General features: G+C 37.0%; 1 non-coding gene across 1 annotated transcript; it reads right to left on the reverse strand.

Moving 5' to 3' along the window:
- Positions 1 to 22,711: 22,711 nt before the first annotated feature.
- Positions 22,712 to 22,818, reverse strand: LOC117095571. The gene has a single exon (XR_004442088.1). It is a non-coding gene; the product is annotated as a U6 spliceosomal RNA (small nuclear RNA).
- Positions 22,819 to 23,120: the final 302 nt, after the last annotated feature.

Below are 23,120 nucleotides of genomic sequence, written 5' to 3' on the forward strand. Positions count from 1 at the left end.
ACACAAAGGTCACTGTGTATCCTCCACACATCCAGACAGAAAATCAATAAGGAAACAATGGACTTGAATAACATTATAGACCAAATGAACCTAATAGATATATACAGAACATATGACCTAACAGCACCAGAACGTACATTCTTCTCAAGTGCACATGAAAAGTTCTCTAGAATAGATCACATGTTAGGTCACCAAAGAAGTTTTAGCAAATTTAAGAAGATTAAAATCATACCAAGTATCTTTTCCAACCACAAGTGAATGAAACAAGAAATCAAAAACAGAAGGAAAACTGAAAAATTCATACATATGTGAAAATTAAACAGCATTTCTGAACAACTAATGGATGAAGAATAAATAAACAGAGAAATTAGGAAATAGTCTAAGCCAAAGAAAAGACAGCAATTCAAAACTTATGGGAGGCAACAAATGCAGTAATAAGAGGGAAGTTTATAGTAATAAATGCCAATATGAGAAAAACTGAAAATAAAAATACTAGCTTTATAACTCAAGAACTTAGAGAACGATGAATAAAATATGCCCAAAGTTGGCTGAAGAAAGGAAATAATAAATATTAGAGCAGAAATAAATAAAGTAGATAATAGAAAAACAATTGAAAAATTCAACAAAACTAAGAGTTGGTTTACGAAAAGATAAAATTGACAAACTTTAGATACATAAAGAAAAAAAGAAAACTAGAAAAATAAAATCAGAAATGAAAGAGGGAACATTACAACGGATACTGCAGAAATAATAAAGGTCATAAGGGCTTTATTGCTATGCAATAAAGAAGTGATATCAGCAGGACTTAGGACTTTTAACTGTTTGTCTCCCTGAAGAAACATCAATTTGAACTATGACACATGAAAATACCTTTACAAGAGTTAGAGAATTCAAGTGAGAGATTATATAACTTGAGTTTACCACATAAATAAGAAAAGATACATTGAAAAGGATAGGAAGGACAGTTTCACCTTGTTCATATAATCTTCCCTCCAAGCTCAGGCTGCATAGTATGGAGAGAGATACTCTGCAAGTGAGAGAAGAAGAATGAAGTGTGCACCTGCCTTTGCCCCAGATACCAGCACCAGGCATAGCCCAGTGAAATCTGGCAACAAGCCAACCCCCCAACACCCCCAGGCTCCAAGACTCATCCTCCAGACTCAAGCTCCAGGCCTACCTCAGCCTCCAAGCCTGCCCCATTACCAGTCTGGCATCTGCCAACGTAGTTTCCAGGCCCATCCAAGTGTTAGGAGGACCCTGTAGTTCCAGGCTTCAGGACTGCTTCTGTGGACCCAAGCTCTAGGCCTGCCTCAGAGCCACGCCAGTCCCCATGGCTTTCAGCCAGCCCCAGGCTCCAGGCTAATTCCATTTGACCCAGAGTTCAGAACCATCCTGCAGGCCAGAATTCAGGCCCATCTTACACACAAATCAACTCAAAATACATTACGGACTTAAAAATAAAACTTGAAACTACAAAACTCCTAGAAAAAAAAAGGTAAAGGAAAATCTTCATGTCGTCGGTCTTAGCAATGATGTATTAGATATGCCACCAAAACATAGGTAACAAAAGCAAAAATAGAGAAGTGGGGTTGCATCAAACTAAGAAGCTTCTGCACAACAGAGTGAAGAGACAACCTACAGAATGGGAGAAAATATTTGCCAGCCACACATCTGATAACACATTTACATCCAAATAGATAAGTAGTTTCTATATCTATATAGCAAAAAATAAAATAATGTGACTTAAAATGGGAAAATGACATGAATCGATGTTTCTTCAGAGAAAACATACAAATGACCAACAGGTATACAAAAAGATGCTCAATATCCCTGATCATCAGGGACATGCAAATTAAAACTACAATGAAATATCACTTCACACCTGTTAGAAAAATCATTTCTTTTTTTTGAAAAGTGTTGCTTAGGATGTGGAAAAAAGGGAACACTTGTACACTGTTGAAGTAAATATAAAATGGTGAAGCTGTTATAGAAGACAGTTTGGAGGTTACTCTAAAAGTGAAAAATAGGTTGGTTGGTTTTTCAAGATGGTGGATTAGAAGCCTTTAGCATGCCTCAGCCACTTGAAAATAGTGAGATAGTGCATAAAGATCAACTCTGTGAGCTTTATTTCAAGAAGGAAAACTGGAATCCACCAGAATTGGGAAGGACACCTCAGATCCCAGGTAGGAGAATGCCAGCAAATAGCCTGTGTGACAGTGTCTAGCTGATGAAAGTGAGTGAAGCCCCAGTATGTCAGAGAGGAAGACAACCTTCCTCTGTGACTCACCTTTCCACTGGGGATCCAAGTAACCCAGGCTGAGGGAGAGCACTTTATTTCTCCAAGCCCTGGAGCTAACTTCAGGAGAGGCTTGGAGATGCTGTGAGAGAAAGACACTGGGAAAAGCTGCAGACATCTTCCCACATCTGGGACTGAAAGCAGGACATCATTTTTAATCTGGGTGCATACAAAGTCACTCATTCTTTAGCAACCTGGTAGCATGGCCACACAAGCATTTTAGTCTCAGGCCAGAGATTGGAGTGCCATCTTTAGAGTGGGCTAGGGGCCTCCACAACCAGAACTGGAGAAAGTGCCTCAACAGTAATCATGGGAATTGTGCTCTCCCTCATCACAAGCCCGGGGTGTGAAGAGAGCTGCTACAGGTGAAGTTTCCGGGACCAGATTTATGTCCTGAAATTAGCCTGCATGTGCCATTGCTCGGTGTCCCAGCCTGCCCTGCTAACATTATGGTACAGCAGGGCCTTCTCCACTCTACTCTTAAGCAGATTTCTAGGCATTTGGAGCACCAATTCTCCTTGTTCAGCTGCCTAAGCTGCCTCACCCTTCCTGGACCTAGATTGTGGTACAATGGGACTCTCTCTGCTCCGCACACATGCAGATCTCCAGGTATCTGGAACACCCACTCTCCTGGTTTAGGAGCTTAGGTTTTCCTCCAAATGCATGCAGAAAACTTGAGGCTAAGGAGGGTTCCCAGATGCATGCCTAGACATACCTCTGGGCACTTGGTGGCCATCTACTGAATTCTCCCTCTAGTGCTAGTGCTTGTCCCTATTATCAGAGAACCTGTAGGCAGATCTGCCTAATCTAGCCTAATCCACCTCAGCCCCTCCCCCTCAGGGTTGAGCAGGGAGCTCAGATGACTGTGCATGCCACAGACCAGCACATTGCATAAGGCACCAGAGAGCTTCTGCCAGTAAACAAGGATAAAGTATATACCCAGCCACAGTGGCCACAGCAAGTTCTTACCTATAAACATCTACTGGCTCGTAGGTCAAACTGCAAAGACCAGTAAAAAAACCTGCCAATATTAGTGCATAGGGCTATAGAAGCAAAGCCCAAAGACCCTACCCAGCATTCTCTATGGCCATAACCCCTAGGAAAGGGTGGAGGGAAGAGAAAGGGAAAGAAAAAAATTGTAAGAAAAGAAAGAAAAAGAAAAAAATCCATCTGTAAGAAAATAATTACTAAAATTAGAAGCACCACTATTTTCAGATTAGAAAAAAACTAGCACAAGAATTTGGGCACCATGAAAAAATCTGAATGAACTGATAGCACCAAAGAATCACGCTAGCTCTCTAGCAGTGGTCCCTAACCAAAATTGAAAATTAGAATTGACTGACAAAGAATTCAAAGTATGATTTGCAAGGAAGATCAAAGAGATCCAAGACAAGGTTGAAAATCAACACAAAAAAACTTCTAAAGTAATATAGGAAGTGAAGGAAGAGCTAAGCATCCTAAAAAGAAATCAGTCACAGCTTCTGGAATTGAAAATTTCACTTAAGGAACTTCAAAATATAATTGAAAGCTTTAGTAATAGGTTGAACCAAGCAGAAGAAAGAATTTCAGAGCTTTAAGAACACGCTTTTGAACTAACATGGTCAGACAAAAATAAAGAAAAAACAATTTTAATGATCAGTCTTTGAGAAATATGAGATTATATAAAGTGACCAACATATGAATTATTGGCATTCCTGAGAAAAGAGGAGAAAAAGTAAACAACCTGGAAAATATACTTGAGGAAATAATTCAAGAAAATTTTCCTAATATTCTTAGGAAGGTTGACATCTAGTTACAAAAAATCCAGAGAATGCATTGAAATACTATATAAAATGAACATCACTAAGGCATATCATCACCAGATTATTCAAGGTCAATGCTAAAGAAAAAAATCTTAAAAGGCAGCTGGAGAAAAAGGTCAGTTCACATACAAAGGGAACCTCATCAGGCTAATAATGGACTTCTTGGCAGAAATCTTACAAGCTAGGAGAGATTAGGGCCCTATTTTCAGGATTCTTAAAGAAAAGAAATGCCAATGAATAATTTCATATTCCAGCAGACCAAGCTTCATAAGCAAAGTAGAAATAAAAGTTTTTCCAGAAAAGCAGTGCTGAAGAAATGTGTTACCACCTGATCATTCTTATGAGAGATCCTTAAGAGAGTTCTAAATACGGAAACAAAAGAACAATATCTTCTACCACAAAAACATACTTAAATACATGGCCCACGAATCCTATAAAGCAACCACACAGTAGAAACTGCAAAGCAACAAGTTAATAACTTCGCAATAGGATTAAAACTTTACATATCAATATTAATCTTGAATGTGAGTGGTCTAAATGCCCCACATAAAAGACACAGAGTGACAAGTTGGACAAAAAAAAATATGCATCTGTCTGCTATCTTCAAGAAACCCATCTCATACATAATGACACTCATACGCTAAAAGTAAAGTGTTGGAGAATGATCTTCCATGCAAACAGAAAACAAAAACAAGTAGCTGTCCCTATTCTCATATAAGATAAAACAGATTTTAAACTATCAACCTCAAAAAAGGAACAAAGAGGCTGGGTGTGGTGACTCACACCTCTAATCCCATCACTTTGGGAGGTTGAGGTGGGAGGATCACGAGATCAGAGATTCGAGACCAGCCTGGCCAATATAGTGACACCTTGTCTCTACTAAAAACATAAAAATTAGCTGCGCATGGTGGTGCATGTCTGTAGTCCCAGCTACTCGGGAGGCTGAGGCAGGAGAATTACTTAAACCAGGGAGTCAGAGGCTGTAGTAAGCCAAGATCGTGCCAAGGCACTCCAGCCTGGGCAACAGAGTGAGACTCCGTCTCAAAAAAGAAAGAAAGAAAAAAAGAACAAAGAAGGGCATTGCATAATGATAAAAGGTTCAATTCAACAAGACACTTTAACTTTTTGTTGTACATATATCCTAAATATATATCCACTCAACATTAGAGCACCCAGATTCAAAAAACAAGTAATTATAGATATATAAGAAGATTTAGACAGCTACATAATAATACTAGGGGACTTCAACACAACACTGACAGCATTAGACAGATCATCAAGGCAGAAAAGTAACAAAGAAATTCTGAACATAAACGTGATACTTGACAAACTGCCACTGACAGACATCTACAGAATATTCCACCCATAAACCACAGAATACACGTTCTTCTCATCTACACAAGGAACATACTCCAGTATCGACTACATGCTCAACCATAAAGCAAGTCTCATTAATTCAAAAAAATCAAAATCATACCAACCAAACTCTCAGAACACAATGGAATAAACATATAAAGCAATAGCAAGAAGATCGCTCAGTACCATACAATTACAAGGAAATAACTTATACCTGAATGACTTTGAGTAAACAATGATTTTAAGGCAGAAATAAAGAAATTATTTGAAATAATGAAAACAGAGACACAACGTACCAAAACTTCTGGGATGCAGCAAAAACAGTATTAAGAGGAAATTTTATAGTGGGAAACACCTACTACAAAGAATTAGAAAGGTCTTAAATTAACAATCTAACATCACACATAGAGGAATCAGAAAAACAAAAACAAAGTAACTCCAAAGCTGGCAGAAGAAAAGAAATAACTAAAATCAGAGTAGAACAGGATGAAATTGAGATGCAAAAAAACTATAAAAAGAATCAGCAAAACCAAAAGTAGGTTGTTTAAAAGAACAGACAACACTGATAGAGTCCTAACTAGATTAACAAAGAAAATATGAAAGAAGATCCAAATAAGCACAAAGAGAAATGATAAAGGTGACATCACAGCTGATCTCACAAATATCCAAACCCCCCTCAGAGATTATTATGAGCAACTTTACACCCACAAACTAGAAATTCTATAGATAATAAATGAATTCTTGGAAACACACAATCTTCCAAGATTGCAACGGTAAGAAATCGAAACCTTGAACAGACCAACACCAAGTTCCAAAATTGAAGCAGTAATAAAGAACCTACCAACCAAAAACAGCCCCAGACCAGATGGATTCACAGCTGAATTCTACCAGGCATGCAAAGTAGAGCTAGTACGAATTCAACTGAAACTATTCTAAAAAATCTAGGAGGAGGAACTCCTTCCTAACTCATTCTACAAAGCCAGCATCAGCCTGATGCCAAAACCTGGCAAAGACGCAACAAAAAAGAAAACTACAGACCAGTATGCCTGACGAACACAGATGCAAAATCCTCAACAAAATACTAGCAAAGTGAATCCAGCAGCAAATCAAAAAGGTAATTCAAGTGATCAAGTAGGCTCCATTACTGGGATGTAAGAGGGGTTGTTAAACATACATAAACCAGTAAGTGTGATTCACCATATAAACAGAATTGAAAACAAAAACCATACGATTATCCCAATAAATGCTAAAAACTTTTTTATAAAATCCAACATCCATTCATAATAAAAATCTTCAAGAAACTAGTTATCAAAGGAACAAACCTCAAAATAATAAGAGCCATCTACGACAAACCCACAGCCAATATCATACTGAATGTCCCCGAATAGGAAGCATTCCTTTGAGAACTGGAAAAAAGGCAAGGATGCCTACTCTCACTACTCCTATTCAACATAGTACTGAAAGTGCTAGGCAAAGCAATCAGGCAAGAGAAAGAAACAAAAGACATCCACATATTAAAAGAAGAAGCCAAACTATCTGTCTTCATGGACAATATGATTCTATACTGAGAAAACCCTAAAGATCTGCCATAAAGCTCCTGGAACTGAAAAATGACAGCAGTAAAGTTTCAGGACACAAAATCAAGATACAAAAATTAGTAGTGTTTCTCTATATCAGTAATGTTCAAGCTGAGAGCCAAATCAGAAACACAACCCCACTTACAATAGCCCTGAAATAATAAAATGCTTAGGAATACATATAACCAAGGAGGTGAAAGATCACTACAAGGAGAACTACAAAACACTGCTGAAAGAAATCATAGATGTTAAAAATGGAAAACATTTTATGCTCATGGATTGGAAGAATCAATATTGTTAAAATGGCCATTTGGCCCACACAAATCTATAGATTCAACGTACCCACATCATTTTTCACAGAATTGAGAAAAACTATTCTAAAATTAATATGAAACCAAAAATCTCAAATAGCCAAAGCAATCTTAAGCAAAAGGAACAAAGCTGGAGGCATCACATTACCAGACTTGAAACTATACTATAAGGCTACAGTAACCAAAACAGCATAGTACTGGTACTAAAACAGACACATAAGCCAATGGAACACAATAGAGAACCCAGCAATAAAGTTATACACCTACAGCCATCTGATCTTCAACAAAGTTGACAAAAATAAGAAATAGGGAAGGAAGTTCCTGTTTAATAAATGGTGCTGGAATAGCTGGCTAGCCATATGCAGAAGAATAAAATTGTACTTCTACTTTTCACCACATACAAAAACTAATTCAAGATGAATTAAAGATTTAAATGTAAGTCTTCAAACAAGAATTCTAGAAGAAAATCTAGGAAACACCATTCTGGACATGAGACTTGGGAACACATTTATGATTAAGTCCCCAGAAGCAATGGCAACAAAAACAAAAATTGATAAATGAAACCTAAATAAACGGTGGAGCTCTGCACAGCCAAAGAAACCATCAAGAGAATAAACAGACAAGCTACATAATGAGAGAAAATATTCACAAACCATGTATCCAACAAAGATCTAATATTCAGAATTTATAGGAAATTTAACTTAATGAGAAAAACACAACCCCATTAAAAAATGGGCAAAAGACATGAACAGACAGTTCTGAAAAGAAGACATACAAATGGCCAACAAACATATGTAAAAATGTTCTACATCACTAATTACCAGAGAAATGCAAACCAGAATCACCAAGGGATACCCTATCATACCAGTAGTATTATTAAAAATTCAGGCTGGGTGTGGTGGCTCACTCCTATAATCTCTCAGCAGAGGTGGGTGGATTGCCTGAGCCCAGCAGTTCAAGACCAGCCTAGGCAACATGCTGAGACCCTGTCTCTACAAAAAATTAAAAACTACCTGGCTGTGGTGGTGCACACCTGTGATAAAATTAAAGTTGAAACCAAAAACTGAAAATAGAACTACTGTATAATTCAGCAATCTCACTTTGGGTTATTTATGCAAAAGAATTGAAATAAGGAGAATTAAAATCAAAGAGTTATTTACACTCCCATCTTCATTGCAGCATTATTCACAATAGCTAAGATGTGGAAAAAACTGTGTCCATCAACAGATTAATGGATTAAGCAATTGCAATTTATACATGCAATGTAAAATATTCAGCCTTTAAAAAGGAGAAAATCTTGTCATATGGAACAACATGGAACAAACTTGAGGACATAATGCTAAGTGAAACAAGTCAAAGAAGGACAAATACTACCTGATTCCACTTATGTGAGGTATCTAATATATACAAGCTCATAGAAGCAGAGAGTAGAATGGGGCTTGTCAGGGTCTAGTGAGAAGAGAAAATAGGGAGGTGATATTTCCTATGGTTGGAATATGGTTTGTCCACATGAAAGCTCATGTTGAAGCTTGGTTCCCAGTGGGGCAGTGTTGGGAGATCACGTGTTTAAGAGTTCACTATGTTGATAAGACGGATTAACTTCTTTCTTGTGAGTCTAGATTAGTTCTCATGGAAACAGATTAGTTCCCCTGAGAGTGGGTAGATATAAAGTGATGTTGCCTCTTGTGTTTTGCCCTTTTTGCACATGCCTGAGTCTCTTTCTGTTTCTCTGAAATGTTTTGATTCAGCAAGAAGCCGTCACTGGAAGCTTGAACTTCCAGCCTCCAAAGCCATGAACTAAATAGGTCTCTTTTCTTTATAAAATAATGAGACTCTGGCATTCTGTAATAGCAACACAAACCAAGAGTAAGACACTATTCAGTAGGTATAAAGTTCCAGTTATGTAAAATGAATAAGTTCCAGAGATCTGCTATACAACATTACCCTTATGTTAAAGAATACTGTACTGGCTGGGCATGGTGGCTCACGTCTGTAATCCTAGCACTTTGGGAGTTTGAGGTAGGTGGCTCACCTGAGGTCAGGAGTTTGAGACCAGTCTTGCTAACATGGTGAAACCCCGTCTCTACTAAAAATACAAAAATTAGCCGGGTGTGGTGGTATGCACCTGTAATCCCAGCTACTCAGGAGGCTGAGGCAGGAGAATCACATGAACCCAGGAGGCAGAGGTTGCAGTGAGCTGAGATTGTGCCATTGCACTCCAGCCTGGGCGACAAGTGTCAAGACTCAAAAAAAAAAAAAAAAAAAAAAACCAATAATACTGTACTGTACATCTAAAGGGTAGATGTGTTGAAAGGGTAGGTATTAAGTATCATGTTAAAATGTTCTTATTATAATAAAAAATAAACATAAATGAGGAAAGAGTGAAACAATAGCAATAGTAATAAAATAAAAATAAACCAAACCTTCTCCTGCCATCCCATAAAAGGCACATTAAAAACTTTATAAAATCTCATTGATACTACACATCTTTAACAATTACTAAAATCACACTAAAATACTAACAATATCATGCGCTAGACAGGATGCAGAGCAACTGAAACTGATGCAGTGTTAATGTGGATGCAAAATATTACAGTTATTTTGGAAAACAATTTGTTCATGTCTTATAAAGCTAAACATGATTTCTTAAACAATCCAGCAATCCCACTCCTATTTACACAAGAGAAATGAAACCATATGTCCACACAAAAACCTATATATAAATATATAAAGCAACTTTATTCATAGTCACCACAAACTAGAAAAAGAACCAAAATGCCTATTACTTGGAAATAGAAAATCAAACAGTGAATATTCAATGTAATAGTCACTCTGTAATTAAAAAAGCAAATCCCTGATGTATGCAACTATCCAGATACATCTCAAATGCATTATGCTAAGTGACAAAAGCCAATGAAAAAGGCTACATTCTATATGCTTTCATTTATAGGACACTCTGGAAAAGGCAAAACTAATTGAAAGAGAAGAGATCCATGATTGCCAGAGGCTGACAGTGGGGTGGGAAGAAAGTGATCAAAAAGGGGCAGGAGGAATGTTTGGGAGGGGATGGATATGTCTTATGTCTTGATTGTGGTAGTAGAGATATGACTATATGTTTCATCATAATTCATTGAACAGTACACCTTTAAAAAGGTGAATTTCATTGTATATGAAGATGAACCTGTATATGAATTATACCTCAACAAACCTTACTTTTAAAAAATAATCAAAGATCTTATAACAATGTGTGCATAAACGGCAAAACAAAAAAATGCTCTTAGTTGATGACTTAAATTGAGAATACATTAATTCTCTAAAAAGCATCATGTAAATTTGTGCAATTCCAATATGAATTCCAAAAGGATGTTTCTAGACTTGAGTAAAATAATCTTAAACTTTATATTGAAGAATATATAAGAACAGCCAAGAAAATAGGAATGAAAAATAAATTAGACTTATCATATCCAATATCAAAATACACTACTGTAATCAAATTAATATGGTATTGGCATGGGAACAAACAGATTAGACTATAAAAGAGTATACAGATAATGGCTTTCAATGTGTAAGTTCATTTACTATATGATAAAACATAAAAAAGAGTGAAGGGTTTATTATATTCTGCATACAAGTTATTTATTTAACCCAGGAGAAAACAATATGAAGCCTTTTCCTCATACCATAAGCAACAATAAATTATACCAGCAGGATAGAAGACTTAAATGTTTAAAACATTAAAATCATAAAGGAAAATTTATAAAACAAGTTTAGGAGTACGGAATCTCTCTTCACCAAGACAGAAAATCCCTGAAGCCACAAACAAGAAAGGAGGCATATTTGAGAATAGTCTCTATAGGAAAGTATTCCTATACAGAATCTACATAACAATGATTTACATAGGAAAAATATCAAAATATACTAATGTATCTCATTGATATGAGATACAAAGATCCCTTTAAAGTTGACAATGGAAAGAACTTAATAGAAAAATGAGCAAAGAATATAGGTAATTCACTAATGAGCTAATCTAAATGGCAAACATGAAAAAGAAGCATAAATTTACTATAAGTTTATAAAATATAAATTAATGTAACAATAAAATATCACTACATTCATTATAATGACACAAATTTTAAAATGACACATACTGCTGCCATGGAGAGTGGAAATATAAGTTATTGCAACCTTTTTGGAAAGCAGTAAGACAGTATCTTTTTTGTTTTATTTCTTAGCAATCCTACTCCTAAGAATGTATTCCATAATGATAAAGATCACCAGTATAAGAATATTCCCTGTACTTTTGTTAATAATGTCAAAAAATGGAAATAAAATAAACACTCATCAATAAAGAGGAATGGCAGGATATTCACTGTGGAATATTTACATAACGATTAAAAGGAATGAATTGGTCTATGCCACTTGATGTGGTGACATTTCTACAAGGTACTATCGAGGGATTAACAAAAGATGCAGAAAAGTGTTTAATGTGATAGATAGAAGAAAGGTGGATGCATGAATTAATAGACAAAGTATTTTATATGTGGTTATATGAGGATAGAGGAAAACATAAAAAGATAAAGAAGTTTTTAGGTGCTCAATAAGGTCGGAAGGAGCTGGAAAAGTAGGGCATGAAAGAAAAAAGGGAGGGGGAAGACCACTCAAATAGGAAATTAAACTACTAATTTTAAGAGAGGGTACATAAGAGATTATCTCTTATGTAGAAAGTATACATATAAAGTGTGTGATTCTATAAATGTATGAATTAATAAAAGATTTGATAAAACCAAATTAGATATGTCTGCTGATACGTGGGAATGTCAAGGGGATATTTATTATGTAAAAAAGCAAGTTTTTGTATATATGGGGATTTATGTCTGCATGTATTTCAACAAGCAAAGAGAAAGGTATAGAATAGTACCAGGCTATTAATGTTAACCCCAGAGGCTTGGGAATGGGTGACACAGGGTACATATAATAAGTAGGGTGTATCACTGGTCTACAATGGTTAACTTTTCTTCTATACATATTTGTAGATTTAATTGTAATAAGTGTACATTACTATTATAATTTAAATATCAAATCATGGGAAAATATGATGTGTGAAGGAATAAAATAAAATTACCATTTTAGGTTAATGCCTTCAAAGCAGTTGGAGAAATAAGACAAATTCAAACAAATGATTTATTGTGAGTCTCTGGGGAAATGTTTCAGTTATAGACATACACTTAAATCCAAAGCAAACATATTAAGAATTTACTTTGGTATATAGCCTGTGGACTAGCATTTCTGAAAGGGTGGATTCTAAATACCTCCTTTAGAATTATCAGAGAAACTTATTAAAAAGAATATTCTCTAACCCCATTCCAGAATTTCTGAATTAGAGTCCTAGGGATGAGACTCAGATATCTACCTTTTTGCCAAGTTCTCTCCCTTCCTCTAGATGATTCTTTACAAAAAAACACAGTAAGAGACAGAGCTTTAGACCAGTGTTTCCAAAAGTTGACACATAGTAAGAATCCCATTTAAAAAAATACGATCCAGCAAGTTTGGGAAATATGCCTAAGGCAATTTCATTGAAGCATCCTATAAAATAATTGACTTAGCCAAGGAACAAGACCACTGCTTTACTGCCACATGGTTATAATTTTACAACAATATTAATAGTGTTTATGAAACAGAAAAGGGAAAGTGAGATCACAAGTTGTTTTCGTGAGATATTTATGCTAATATTTTCTCACACTTACATTTGCTTTCTCATCCCACGTATGCCACCTAATTACAACTAGTATTATCCTCCTAGCACATGGCTGATAGTCTGGCCCAACATTTTTGGATTTTTGTAATTCAGAGACCATCAAATGGTAAAGCCAGAAATTTAATTCCTTTAGCAGAAATTTCTGGAGGGGAACCTCTTCGTCTTTAAAAATCACAGCTATTAGAGGAGCTCTTAGAGCAGAATTCGTATCAGTGAGAACTTAAATATTTTTCCCTGTTCAGCTCAGGCTCTCATGACCAATTTACTCCAACAGCCCAGGTACCAGTCTCCAGCAGGCAGACAATAGACTGCAAATCCAGCCTAAGTTACATTTCAAATTAGCTGTGTGGTTTTAGAGAAGTCACTTCACTGTGCCTCAGGGTCCTTGTCATTACATGATGAGAAGGTATTGGAGAATCTTTATGAATTTCACATCCCTCTGTAAGTTTTAAAATACCCAGTGGAAGAGAGTATTGCAATAAATATAGCACTCTGTGGAAACTTGGAGAACACTAATAATGCAGAGAAGATCTTGAATTAGTTAATACGCTGGCTACTTTACGGTCTTCATCCTATCGTTAAACGTTTGCCTTTTTACAATGCTTTCCACTTCTAGGTTCCCTATAAATCCCACACATTGTCAAGCTTTGCTTTTTAGACATAATTAATGTGGCCAGCTTGGAAATGCTCATATTAAAAATAAATAAATAAATAAAAAATAACTATTTTAGCTGGTAGAAGAATTCTTAGAAAGAGAGCAACTCTTTGTTAAGGCAATGCAGCAATAAATTTGCTTGGAATAGAAGGCAAGAGATAATAGGACCTGAGTGTGGGTAAAACTGGCTTGAGACAAGGGCATGACCTGACTTTTTTTTCTTTTTGTAAAGGAAGACAAAAGACAAGAAAGGAAAAGGAGAAATGAGAATAAATGATAAAACAGAGCTGAAGAGGCCGGGCGCGGTGGCTCAAGCCTGTAATCCCAGCACTTTGGGAGGCCGAGACGGGCGGATCACAAGGTCAGGAGATCGAGACCATCCTGGCTAACAAGGTGAAACCCCGTCTCTACTAAAAGATACAAAAAACTAGCCGGGCGAGGTGGCAGGCGCCTGTAGTCCCAGCTACTCCGGAGGCTGAGGCAGGAGAATGGCGTAAACCCGGGAGGCAGAGCTTGCAGTGAGCTGAGATCCGGCCACTGCACTCCAGCCTGGGAGACAGAGCCAGACTCCGTCTCAAAAAAAAAAAAAAAAAAAACAGAGCTGAAGCAAGAGGAAAGTCTATGTTGTAGTATGTAATGGGATTTCCGTAGAGAGCCCCCATGTTTTCATTGTCTATAAAATTCACAAAATTCTTGCTACCAGTGGATGAAAAAAAAAAAAAAAAAAACAGAAGGCTTGGAGGTTAGCACATATGTGAAAAGGCAACATTCTTAAATATAGAAGCAGATACAGAGAGGGTCTTGAGGAATTTGCTGAGAATTTTCAGCAATTAGGGAAAGCATTCTGGCCATGAATTTGGGACTTAAACCAAGTTCTACAGCAATTCTCAAGGGTCAGGGAAGCTCATAATATGTCTAACCAACCTCTGTGTATTCTAAAGATCAAGCATTAATGCATTATCAAGAAATTGATAATTAACATGTGGATTCAGAAGAAATAATAGCATGTCTGGGTTAAATGAAGGCTTTTATGTCAGTGGTGAAATACAAATATCTGAAGCATGACATCACTATAACTAAAAACATGAACAAAATTGGCTCTCCAATATCTGTACACAAATCAGCTCAGACAACGAAATAATAGGTTACACAAACAAATGGAAAATATTCCATGCTCATAGACTGGAAGAATCAGTATTAAAGTGGCCATATTGGTCACACAAATCCACAGATTCAACATTTTTTCTTTCAAACTACAAATGTAATTTTTCTCAGAATTGGGAAAAACTAGTCTAAAATTCATATGGAACCAAAAAATGATCCCAAATAGCCAAAGTAATCTTAAGCAAAAAGAACAAAGTTGGAGGCATCATACTACCTGACTATACTATAAGGCTACAGTAACCTAAACAGCATGGTACTGGTACAATAACAGACATATAGACCAACAGAAGAGAATAGAGAACTGGGAAGTAAAGCTGCAAACCTACAGCATTCTAATCTTTGGAAAAGTTGACAAAAATAAGCAATGAGGAAAGGATCCCCTATTCAATAAATGGTGCTGGGATAGCTGGTGAGCCATATGCAAAAGAATGAAACTGGATCCCTAACCTTTCGCCACATACAAAAATTAACTCGACCAGGCATAGTGGTTCATGCCTTAATACCAGCACTTCAGGAGACCGAGCCAGGCGGATCACTTGAGTCCAGAAGTTCAACTAGGCTGGGCAAAATGGCAAAACCCTATACTTACAAAAATTAGCCAGGCATGGTGGCACATCCCTGAAGTCCCAGCTACTCAGCAGGCTAAGGCAGGATTGTTTGAGCCTGGGAGGCAGAGGTTGCGACGAGCCAAGATTGTGCCACTGCACTCCAGTCTGGAAGACAGAGCAAGACCTTGTCTCAAAAAAAATAAAAATAAAAAATAAAAAAACTATGTCAAAATGGATTGAAGATTTAAATGCAAGACTTCAAACTTTAAGAATCCTAGAAGGTGATAGCAAAGACACTTTCCAACTATAAAGTCAACCCCATGGCCTGTCAGTTTTCCTTGATGTATAAGAAAATGTGTATTTAACATTGCATAACGTAGCATGACTTTCTAAGACACATGTTCTCAGGTATGTTGTATTTACAAAGGCACTTTGGAAGGGAGAGTTGATGCTATTTTACAGATAATAATAATATAGCTCACATATGCAGCATGTATAATATGTCAAGTGTTACTCTAAGCATTTTAATATTTTCATTTACTTAATCTTCGCAATAATTCTATGAAGTATATACTCTTATTACCTTCATTTTACTGATGAGGAAATAAGCAGAGAGAGGCTAAGTAACTTGCTCAAGGTCACAGAGCTTGTAAATCCAATAACTGATTCAGACTCCTAGGTTGGTACCCTTAACCAGCACGCCACATCACCTCTCTGACCCAAACAAGTAAATTAAAAAGAGACCACAGAAAAACTGCTATTGTTTAGAAAAGCCATGCAGTTTTCTTTCTCTTCTCTAATCTTGCCTAAATTATATGGAAATATCTAAACATACATAGCACTTTCTGCACAGCCACGAAACCCTTGGACTTTCCCCATCTAAACATAACCACCACCTCATTTGCCTTTGAAGGTCAAACTTTAATATGAGGTCAGTGCCATCTATTTCAAAAGAAGTCTAAAAAAGTTTTTTTTTTTTGTTTTTTTTCAAAAAATAAAGCAGAGAAAACATTTAAAACCTAGAGAAAACCTAGGAAACATAATTCCATGCATCAGCCTTGGAAAATAAGATTGAGTCCTCAAAAACAATTGCAATAAAAACAAAAAAAAAAAGTCAAATGGATCCTAATTAAACTAAAAAGCTTCTGCACAGCCAAAGAAACCATCAACAGAGCAAACAGACCAACCTACAAAGTGGGAGACAATATTCACAAACTATTCATCTGACAAAGATCTAATATCCAGAATCTATAAGGATCTTAAACAATTGAACAAGCAAAAAACAAATTACCCCATTGAAAATGAGCAAAAGAAATGAACAGACTCTTCTCAAAAGAAGACATACAAACAGACAACAAACATATTAAAAATTGCTCCATATCATCAATCATTAGAGAAATGCAAATCAAAACCACAATGAGATACCATTTCACATTAGTCAGAATGGTTGTTATCAAAAAGTCAAAAAACAACAGAAGCTAGCAAGGCTGCAGAGAAAGAGGACACTTACACACTGATAGTGGAAATGCAAATTAGTTCATCCACTATGGAAAGCAGTTTGGAGGCATTTTAAAGAACATAAAACAGAACTACCATCCAGCAATCACATTACTGGGTGTATGTCCAAAAGAAAACAAATCCTTCTACCGAAAAGACACATGTACTGGCATGTTCATCACAGCACTATTCACAATATCAAAGACATGGAATCAACCTAGGTTCCCAACGACGATGTGCTGAAGAAAATGTGGTACACACAGACGATGGAACACTACACAGCCATAAAAAAAAATCATGTCCTTTGCAGCAACATGGATGCAGCTGGGAGCCATTATCCTAAGTAAATTAACACAGAAACAGAAAAGTGAATATCATATGTTCTCACTTACAAGTGGAAACTAAATATTGGGTACTCATGAACATAAACATGGTAACATTAGACACTGGGAACTGCTAGAAGATGGAGGGAAGCAGTGGGGAGGGTTGAAAAACTATTGGGTACTATGCTTAGTACCTGGGTGACAGGATCATCCACACTCTAAGCCTCAGCTTCATGCTGTATAACTAGATAACAAATCTGCACATGTACCCCCTGAATCTAAAATAAAAGTTGGAAAAAAAGTCCTTAAGCTGCAAAAATAAAATAAAATAAAATAAAACAAAAGCTATAGTTTTTCAGTATAGTGCTGAACCATTCCTGCCTTTTGGAGTTTGCATACTAGTGAAGGAGGCAAAAAATACATAAAAGAACCTATACTGTAATACCAGATAATAATAAATGATAGGAGAAAATTAAGATATGGAATACAGGGTAACTTAAATACAGGGAATAGTTATTTTAGATTCTGCAGTAAAAAATAAAAAAACATCTTTGAAGAGGTGACATTTGAGCAAGGACATGAATAAAGTAGATTTCATTCTGGTTGACAATAAGCAACTGAAGATTTTAAACAAAAATGATATAATCTGATTTATATATTAAAAGAATCCCTGTAGCTTGTATACGGAGAATGGCCTGTGGGCTGGCAAGAGATGAAGCAAGAAGATGATGTATGAAGTTATTCCAACAAAAGAATGAGGCGGCCAAGACAAGAGTGATACCAGTGGAGGTAAGAGATGTATTGCAAAGAAGGCTTGCACATGGATTAGATGTGGGATGTGAAGAAAAAAGAGGCATCTAGGAAGACCCCTCAGATTTTAATCTTCAGTAAATAAGTGATGAGTTAATTTATTGAGAGGAAGTTATTTAGGAAAGAAGCAGGTTTAGGAAGCAAAGTCAGAACATTAATTTTGACATGCCTACCAAATATCTAAATGAATATGTTCAAGAAGCATGTGGATACACAGATTTTAAGAGGAAAGAAGTCAAGACTAAGACATAAATCCAAGTGTTGTGAATGTTCGTTTTCATCTCTCACCTCCACTGGTGTCACTCTTGTCTTGGCCACCACATTGTCTTATGTGGATAATGTCCTAATAGCATATAAATATTAATTTAAATTTAGATATAACTAGATAAGATTATAGGAGGAGAGCATAGATACAGAAGAGATCATATCTAAGGGCTGAGTCCTCGAGGCATTTCAACATTCAGAAGTCAGTGATTTATTTTCTTTGCTAAAAAATTTCCTCTAGAGTGACCAATTATTCCAATATGCCCAGGACTGTGGAGCTTTCCTGGATTCAGAACTCTGTGTGCTAAAACCAGAAAGTCCTAGGCAAACCTGGATGAGTCTGCTATGCTAGACCCTCAAACCATTCTCCACTGTTTTCTTCTCTACTCTGTGCCCCAGGATGCTGAACTCTACAGACCTTCATCCCTTCCCTCCTTCTTCTTAGGAGTCGGCAAACAGATGGCATCATCAGTAGATTAGCAAGTGGAAAAAAAAAAATCATGAATATTTAGCTACCCCACTTCCCACCTCTCCACAAACATGGCTGTTTCTACTCCTGTGCAGGAGCCTCTTTTCTTACTATTCTGAGGTCTTTCTCCAGTTCCAGTTACAGCATTTCCTCCCTTGCACCATCAGGCCTCAGGATAGTAACAGATTCCAGCTGATACTAACCCCCAGGTCCTTCACCATCCTCTACTCCTTCCACTAACCTATACACTAAGCTATTATCTAAAGAGCCCCTAAGTTAAACTCTACGCCCCTGGTTAAACCTGATGGGCCTGACTGATACAAAGCTTATGAAAGGCAGGAGAATCCAAAAAGGGACAGGCTAGTGAGGTAAGAGGATCAGGGAAATTTGGCAACTGAGAGGCCAGAGGGGCTATGAATAGTCAATGTCAGTGATTTTCAATTTGATAATTCCTCCCCATTCAAAGTATTTTAGAAATTTATGAGGCTCTTTTTAGCTTTCATAATAATTGGGAGCGTGCCACTGGCATTTAGTGGAACAAGAAATGCCAGAAGTCCTTCTATATTTTGGATGGTCCCAATTATTGAAGAATCGCTCCATGTCCTGAAGATTTTGAAAGGGCTCACTGGGCATTCATATAATTGGGGGAAAATCTGCCAGTTTTTAATCTGAGGTTGGAACCTATTTTACACATGGCATAGTTTCAAAGACTTAATATACATTTTTCATAAATGCAAATAATATGGAAATCAAAGGCAGGTTGTATGAATTGATTTGGAAATTTACCAAAGTGATTATTTCAGAAAATTATGTTACTGATGACATAGTATTTAATTCTCCATTATAATATGGCCACATCAGTCTGCAGTTCTATATATTTGCAAGCAGATTGCTAATAGTTTTACTGAGCAGTCACAAAGTACATATTATTATACATTATTTCTTCTCATAATTAGGTAATTATATTGACTTTTAAATATTGTACGTGCTGGTAGATGATATTATCTATGAAATTTATTTCAAGATAGTAAAGGGAAAATTGTATTTGTCATGGGGAGGTATTGAGTATGATATAGTTGAAAATAATTGATAAACATGGGCATGAAATCAATGAGAATGATGACAGTTGACTGTTAAAGAGAAACAGGCGCTAAAAATCTTCAACAAATGAGAATAAATGATTAGGACGCTGGCTCTGAAACTTTGCTGCATGTTAGAATCACTTGGGAAGCTTTTATAAGTCCTAATGCCCAGGCTAACCACACTAGAATCTCTAAGGGTAGGACCCAGGCATTAATTTAAAAACAAAAAATAAAAAAGTCAGTCCAGACATGTTTGAGAACCAATGAACTAAGATCAGAAGAAAATTATAACAAGGAAGAACTGAGGGTGGTCAAGTCTGATGGAATGCCATTTATGGAATCAGGGGTTTTTCAGGAGTAGGAGAATGGAGAAAGTGGCCCAAAACTGACAATATGGAGCCAGGAGAACCTCTACTCCCTCTCCAAGTCTGGGGGAAATGACAGCCACCCTTGAAAAGGCTTCAGAGAAACTGGAACTCTCAGGGGTGACAGGTTTCATAATGAGAAATAAGCATAAATTAGAGGACTGTGGTGAAGGATAAGGTTGGAGATATAGGGATGTTTGCGAAGTTCCAGAGGAACAATGAACGGTCATGGAGTGGTTGGGGAAGTATACAAGTTTGAGTCATATTAGGAGATGCATAGAAAATATGCTGGTAAAAAAAAAAAAAGTTCCAAGAATAACCTAAGAGAGACAAATGTAACTAACACATGATGGAATTGGGCCTGATATTCTTAGGGGAAGATGGGTAGTCAGTTTTAATTATAGTCCCCAAAGCAGATATTGTCGTCAGTGTGTCACTTATGTCACAGTGTTCTGCCTGGGTCCTCTGGGATTCCTTTACCACTTCCCCATTCCTTTTTTTTTTTTTTTTTTTTTTGCTTTTAAGAGTTGGCATCTGCATCTTTCTTCAGGGATTTGCTGTTGAGCTAGTGGAGCCACTTGGCAAAGCTGGAAGTGCCTAGACTTTCCATTCTCACCAGGCAGCCTTTTCCAGTCCCTAACTGGCATAGGAGCATGAAAACTCAGCTCCCTTGCTTCAAGTAAAATTACAGGACTTAACTGATATTCCACAGCTTCCCTGCAGGAGCAAGCTGAAATGATCCTGCTTTTCCTAAAATTGCCCCTTCGCTTGGCTTCTTCCATTCCCCTCTCCTTCTTCTCCTACTTCTTTACCAGTTTTTCTTGCAAAGACTTATTTAATAAATCACTTGTTCTTGAAGCTTTTCTCTGGGTTAGCTTCTGGAGGTTCCATCTAAGACGGCCTTCCTCTTAGAGGAGACAGGCAGCAATAGGTGTTAGCAGGAGCAGCAAAAGCCCTGTAGGACCCCCTAAGCACAGGCTGAAAAGACTGTCATCGCACAAATCGGGGGACAGTTTTACCACGTGCAAGTGGAATTACAAAGATGATTATTCGTGATAGGTTACAGGGTAAGTTTTTCCATAGGTCCTTGCAAAAGGACAAAATTTTCAATAATACCTTCCAAGAATTCTAGCACCAATTTTCAGAAGGGTGTTTTTCCCACTTCATCGTCCATCAGTCAATAGAACCAAATGATGTCAGTTAGAAACAAGCAACTGTATAGGGAGTCAAAACATGGCATTAGTGTGTGTACCCAGCTCTCCTGTAACCTGGCTTCACCTACAGATAGATTTTGGAGTGTCTAGAAAAAGAGAGACCTGCATCCATCAGGTAATCTCCCTAAAATATTTTTAAAATTAGTTAAGCTTTTGATAAATATGGAACATCAGTGAATTCAAAGTTATTTTTTTTCCAATGAACATTCAGAACTAGATCTTAGTTGCTGGTTAAATGAAGAGCAATATATTTCAAGCATCAGTCAAGGTGGTGCTACGGGCTATAATTATCAGAATCTATAAAGATAGGCAAAAATGATGCAGCACAGGTAGTAAGAATTAGTGCATTTTTGACTTCTATCTCACTGTGTCTTTTCATCCCCAGTATCTAATGTTTTGAGGGCAGAGTTTGTATAATTCTATGAAAAAGACTATACCTTTCTACTTGAACCCAAAGTCCCATGCCTGTTACAACAAGAACAGAGACATTCATAACCACTCGAATGTTATCTTAGGGTTTGCTTCTTCTCTCCAAAAGTACCCCTTAAGTCCTAAAGGGAAGAGAAAAGAAGAAAACATGTCCAAAGATTAATAAGCAGATTAATTATAGAGATAACAGATATGAATGACTAGGAAAACACTCTTTTCAGAGCACATCTTGTGAAATCCAATGGTGGCTATAATGATTCATCCAAGCTTAATATAGTCGTACAAGTCTAATACTAACTCTTAATTACTAACATGGTAATAAGATGTGATTATAACAATATCTAAATCCATCAAATTATTTTCTTCCCCTCTTCTGGTGGGAAGGTATTTCCAATACTCAGAGTAGGAAAACTATGCACATGTACAAGTGTACCATGCAAGGTTGCCAAGGCTTAAGACCTTCTTCAAGACACAGCCCACTGAAATGGGGGGACACAAAGTCCAAGGCAATGGGGGATGGATTCCTATTTGTGGAGTTGGGAGTGTGGAGAGAAAAAAAATCTTCACAGTGGAGTGGGAGGGAGGATGTCTCAATAGAGCCATATGAACAAGGAAATGCACAGAGGGGCCCCCTTTGGAACACCCAAAGGATAAAAAGACGATATAGAAGAAAAACAACATTTGGAAACTAGCTGCAGAGCCACAGATAGATGAAGGAGCAACAATTTTCAGATGAGAAGGACCACAGATTCAGTTCACCACCACTTTCCAACAGGTTCTTTTTTTTTTTTTTTTTAAATATGGAACGCTTCACGAATTTGCGTGTCATCCTTGCGCAGGGGCCATGCTAATCTTCTCTGTATCGTTCCAATTTTAGTATATGTGCTGCCGAAGTGAGCACTCCAACAGGTTAAGAGTCCGAACTTCTCCTTATTCCTTCCCATCCCTCAACACACACACACACCACACATACACACACACAAACACGCACTTGTGATGCACAGGTACAGGTGCATGTAACATGGGGGAGAAAAGAGGAACAAGAGAAATCAGGCTACATTCTTTTCAACTGGAAATAGTTTATTTAGCAACCTTAGAAGCCAAACATGAGCTGAACTATGGGATTCTGAAGAACTTTTAACAATAATTAGAAGAAATACAGGTATACCTCATTTTATTATGCTTCACTTTTTTGCACTTGAC

This window comes from Trachypithecus francoisi, unplaced genomic scaffold (assembly GCF_009764315.1).
Source record: "Trachypithecus francoisi isolate TF-2019V2 unplaced genomic scaffold, Tfra_2.0 Lachesis_group13, whole genome shotgun sequence".
Classification (NCBI taxonomy): domain Eukaryota; kingdom Metazoa; phylum Chordata; class Mammalia; order Primates; family Cercopithecidae; genus Trachypithecus; species Trachypithecus francoisi.